Here is a 5,906-nt window from a genome sequence, read left to right on the forward strand (position 1 = left end):
TAGCCCACGCCTTCCGAGTGGTCCCGGGTCTCCGGACCCCTATCACCTAAAATTTTTCTAGACTATCTAATAAGACCTAAGAAACCATAGACACCGCCCAGCCATGATCGTTCCTAGTTTTTTCCGTTTTTCGGCCAAAAAACTAGAATTCCGCTCGATTCCCATATTTTCGTGTCCTATAGCCCACGCCTTCCAAGTGAACCCGGGAACTCCGAACCCCTATCGCCTAAAAATTTTCTTGACTATCAAATACGACCTAAGGAACCATAGTCACCACCCAGCCATGATCATTCCTCATTTGTTGCATTTTTCGGCCAAAAAACTAGAATTCCGCCCGATTACAATATTTTTGTGTGCTATTGCCCACCCTTCCAAGTGGTTCCGGGACCCCCGGACCCCGATCGCCTAAAATTTTTCCGGGCCGTCAAATACGACCTAAGGAACCATAGTAACCGCCACGCCATCATCGTTTCTCATTTTTTTGCATTTTTTGGCCAAAAAACTAGAATTACGCCCGATTGCCAAATTTTCGTGTGCTATACCCACTCCTTCCAAGTGGACCGGGGAGCCGCGGGCCCCGATCGCCTAAAATTTTTTCGGACAATCAAATACGACCTAAGGTACCATAGTCACCGCCCCACCATGATCGTTCCAAATGCTTTGCATTTTTCGGCCAAAAAACTAGAACTCCGCGCGATTTGCATATTTTCGTGTGCTATAGCTTACGCCTTCCGAGTGGTCCTGGGAGTCGTGGACCCCGATCGCCTAAAATTTTCCGAGCCATCAAATACGACCTAAGGAACCATAGTCACCGCCCCGCCATGATCGTTCCTCATTTATTGCATTTTTCGGCCAAAAAACTAGAATTCCGCTCGATTACCATATTTTTGTGTGCCCCACGCCTTCCGAGTGGGCCGGGCCGCCGGACTCGGATCGCCTAAAAATTTTTAGGGCCATCAATTACAACCTAAGGAACCATAGTCACCACCTCGCCAAGATCGTTCCTCATTTTTTTGCATTGTTTGGCCAAAAAACTAGAATTCCGCCCGATTCCCATATTTTTGTGTGCATCCCCCACGCCTTCGAGTGGGTCGGGCCCCCCGGAGCCGGATCGCCTAAAAATTTTCCGGACTATCAAATATGACCTACTGAACCATAGTCACCGCCCCTCCATGATCCTTCCTAGTCTTTTGCATTTTTCAGCCAAAAAACTAGAATTCCGCGTGATTTCCATATTTTCGTGTGCTTTAGCCCATGCCTTCCAAGGGGTCCCGGGAACCCCGAACCCCGATCGCCTAAAAATTTTCCGGGCCATCAAATACGACCTAAGGAACCATAGTAACCACCCCGCCATGATCGTTCCTCATTTTTTGCGTTTTTTGGCCAAACAACTAGAATTCCGCGCGATTCCCATATTTTTGTGTGTTATAGCCCACGCCTTCAGAGTGGTCCCGGGACCTCCGGACCCCTATCGCCTAATATTTTTCCGGACTATCAAATAAGACCAAAGGAATCATAGTCACCTCCCTGCCAAGATGTTTCCACATTCTTTGCATGTTACTGAAAAAGACCTAGAATTTTGCCCGATTCCCATATTTTCGTGTGCTATACCCACGCATTCCGAGTGGTCCCAAGAGCCGCGGACCCCGATCACCTAAAATTTTTCCGGGCAATCAAATAAGAACTAAGGAACCATAGTATCCGCCCTGCCATGATCGTTCCTTATTTTTTGCGTTTTTCGGCAAAACAACTAGAATTCCGCGCGATTCCCATATTTTGGTGTGTTATAGCCCACACCTTCCGAGTGGTCTCGGGACCTCCGGACCCCTATCGCCTAAAATTTTTCCGGACTATAAAATATGACCTAAGGAACCATAGTATCCGCCCCACCATGATCGTTCCTCATTTTTTGCGTTTTTCGGCCAAAAAACTAGAATTCCGCCCGATTACAATATTTTTGTGTGCTATTGCCCACCCTTCTAAGTGGTTCCGGGACCCCCGGACCCCGATCGCCTAAAATTTTTCCGGGCTGTCAAATACGACCTAAGGAACCATAGTAACCGCCCCGCCATCATCGTTTCTCATTTTTTGCATTTTTCGGCCAAAAAACTAGAATTACGCCCGATTCCCATATTTTCGTGTGCTATACCCACTCCTTCCAAGTGGTCCGGGGAGCCACGGACCCCGATCGCCTAAAATTTTTCCGGACTATCAAATACGACCTAAGGTAGCATAGTCACCGCCCCACCATGATCGTTCCAAATGCTTTGCATTTTTCGGCCAAAAACCTAGAACTCCGCGCGATTTGCATATTTTCGTGTGCTATAGCTTACACCTTCCGAGTGGTCCCGGGAGCCGTGGACCCTGATCGCCTAAAATTTTCCGGGCCATCAAATATGACCTAAGGAACCATAGTCACTACCCCGCCATGATCGTTCCTCATTTATTGCATTTTTCGGCCAAAAAACTAGAATTCCGCTCGATTACCATATTTATGTGTGCCCCACGCCTTCCGAGTGGGCCGGGCCGCCGGACTCGGATCGCCTAAAAAATTTTCGGGCCATCAATTAGGACCTAAGGAACCATAGTCACCGCCTCGCCAAGATCATTCCTCATTTTTTTGCATTGTTGGGCCAAAAAACTAAAATTCCGCCCGATTCCCATATTTTTGTGTGCTATCCCCCACGCCTTCCGAGTGGGTCGGGCCCCCCGGAGCCGGATCGCCTAAAAATTTTTCGGACTATCAAATACGACCTAAGGAACCATAGTCACCGCCCCGCCATGATTCTTCCTAGTCTTTTGCATTTTTCAGCCAAAAAACTAGAATTCCGCGCGATTTTCATATTTTCGTGTGCTTTAGCCCATGCCTTCCAAGGGGTTTCGGGAACCCCGAACCCCGATCGCCTAAATATTTTCCGGGCCATCAAATACGACATAAGGAACCATAGTAACCACCCCGCCATGATCGTTCCTCATTTTTTGCGTTTTTCGGCCAAACAACTAGAATTCCGCGCTATTCCCATATTTTTGTGTGTTATAGCCCACGCCTTCCAAGGGCTTCCGGGAATCCCGAACCCCGATCGCCTAAAAATTTTCCGGGCCATCAAATACGACCTAAGGAACCATAGTAACTACCCTGCCATGATCGTTCCTCATTTTTTGCATTTTTCGGCCAAACAACTAGAATTCCGCGCGATTCCCATATTTTTGTGTGTTATAGCCCACGCCTTCCGAGTGGTCCCGGGACCTCCGGACCCCTATCGCCTAATATTTTTCCGGACTATCAAATAAGACCAAAGGAACCATAGCTACCGCCCAGCCATGATTAATCCTCATTTGTTCCGTTTTTCAGCCAAAACACTTGAATTCCGCCCGATTACAATATTTTTGTGTGCTATTGCCCACCCTTCCAAGTGGTTCCGGGACCCCCGGACGCCGATCGCCTAAAATTTTTCCGGGCCGTCAAGTACGACCTAAGGAACCATAGTAACCGCGCCGCCATCATCGTTTCTCATTTTTTGCATTTTTCGGCCAAAAAACTAGAATTACGCCCGATTCCCATATTTTCGTGTGCTACGCCTTCCAAGTGGTCCGAGGAGCCGCGGACCCCTATCGCCTAAAATTTTTCTGGACTATCAAATAAGACCAAAGGAACCATAGTCACCGCCCAGCCATAATCATTCCTCATTTGTTGCATTTTTCGGCCAAAAAACTAGAATTCCGCCCGATTACAATATTTTTGTGTGCTATTGCCCACCCTTCCAAATGGTTCCGGGACCCCCGGACCCCGATCGCCTAAAATTTTTCCGGGCCATTAAATACGACCTAAGGAACCATAGTAACCGCCCCGCCATCATCGTTTCTCATTTTTTGCATTTTTCGGCCAAACAACTAGAATTCCGTGCGTTTCCCATATTTTTGTGTGTTATAGCCCACGCCTTCCGAGTGGTCCCGGGTCCTCCGGACCCCTATCGCCTAATATTTTTCCGGACTATCAAATAAAACCAAAGGAACTATAGTCACCGCCCTGCCAAGAGTTTTCCACATTTTTTGCATCTTACTGAAAAAGACCTAGAATTTTGCCCGAATCCCATATTTTCGTGTGCTATACCCACGCATTCCGAGTGGTCCCAAGAGCTGCGGACCCCGATCGCCTAACATTTTTCCGGGCCATCAAATACGACATAAGGAACCATAGTAACCACCCCGCCATGATCGTTCCTCATTTTTTGCGTTTTTCGGCCAAACAACTAGAATTCCGCGCGATTCCCATATTTTTGTGTGTTATAGCCCACGCCTTCCAAGTGAACCCGGGAAATCCGGACACTTATCGCCTAAAAATTTTCCGGGCTATCAAATACGACCTAAGGAACCATAGTCACCACCCAGCCATTATCATTCCTCATTTGTTGCGTTTTTTCGTCCAAAAAACTAGAATTCCGCCCGATTACAATATATTTGTGTGCTATTGCCCACGCCTTCCGAGTGGTCCAGGGACCTCCGGACCCCTATCGCCTAAATTTTTTCTGGACTATCAAATACGACCTAAGGAACCATAGTATCCGCCCCACCATGATCGTTCCTCATTTTTTGCGTTTTTCGGCCAAACAACAAGGATTCCGCGCCATCCCATATTTTTGTGTGTTATAGCCCACTCCTTCCGAGTGGTCCCGGGTCTCCGGACCCCTATCGCCTAAAATTTTTCCAGACTATCAAATACGACCTAGTGAACCATAGTCACCGCCCAGCCATTATCATTCCTCATTTGTTGCATTTTTCGGCCAAAAAACTAGAATTCCGCCCGATTACAATATTTTTGTGTGCTATTTGCCCACCCTTCCAAGTGGTTCCGGGACCCCCGGACCCCGATCGCCTAAAATTTTTCCAGGCCGTCAAATACGACCTAAGGAACCATAGTAACTGCCCCTCCATCATCGTTTCTCATTTTTTGCATTTTTCGGTCAAAAACCTAGAATTACGCCCGATTCCCATATTTTCGTGTGCTATACCCACGCCTCCTAAGTGGTATGGGGAGCCGCGGACCCCGATCGCCTAAAATTTTTCAAGACTATAAAATACGACCTAAGGTACAATAGTCACCGCCCACTATGATCGTTCCAAATGCTTTGCATTTTTCGGCCAAAAAACTATAACTCCGCGCGATTTGCATATTTTCGTGTGCTATAGCCCACGCCTTCCGAGTGGTCCCGGGAGCCGTGGACCCCGATCGCCTAAAATTTTCCGGGCCATCAAATACGACCTAAGGAACCATAGTCACCGCCCCGCCATGATCGTTCCTCATTTATTGCGTTTTTCTGCCAAAAAACTAGAATTCCGCGCGATTCCCATATTTTTGTGTGTTATAGCCCACGCCTTCCGAGTGGTCCCGGGACCTCCAGACCCCGATCGCCTAAAATTTTTTCGGACTCTCAAATAAGACCAAAGGAACCATAGTCACCGCCCAGCCATGATCATTCCTCATTTGTTGCATTTTTCGGCCAAAAAACTAGAATTCCGCCCGATTACAATATTTTTGTGTGCTATTGCCCACCCTTCCAAGTGGTTCCGGGACCCCCGGACCCCGATCGGCTAAAAATTTTCCGGGCCGTCAAATACGACCTAAGGAACCATAGTAACCGCCCCACCATGATCGTTCCTCATTTTTTGCATTTTTCGGCCAAAAAACTAGAATTCCGCCCGATTACAATATTTTTGTGTGCTATTGCCCACCCTTCCAAGGAGTCCCGGGAACCCCGAACCCCGATCGCCTAAAAATTTTTGGGGCCATCAAATACGACCTAAGGAACCATAGTAACCACCCCGCCATGATCGTTCCTCATTTTTTGCGTTTTTCGGCCAAACAACTAGAATTTCGCGCGATTCCCATATTTAGCCCACGCCTTCCG

This window comes from Nicotiana tabacum, unplaced genomic scaffold (genome assembly GCF_000715075.1).
Source record: "Nicotiana tabacum cultivar K326 unplaced genomic scaffold, ASM71507v2 Un00037, whole genome shotgun sequence".
Classification (NCBI taxonomy): domain Eukaryota; kingdom Viridiplantae; phylum Streptophyta; class Magnoliopsida; order Solanales; family Solanaceae; genus Nicotiana; species Nicotiana tabacum.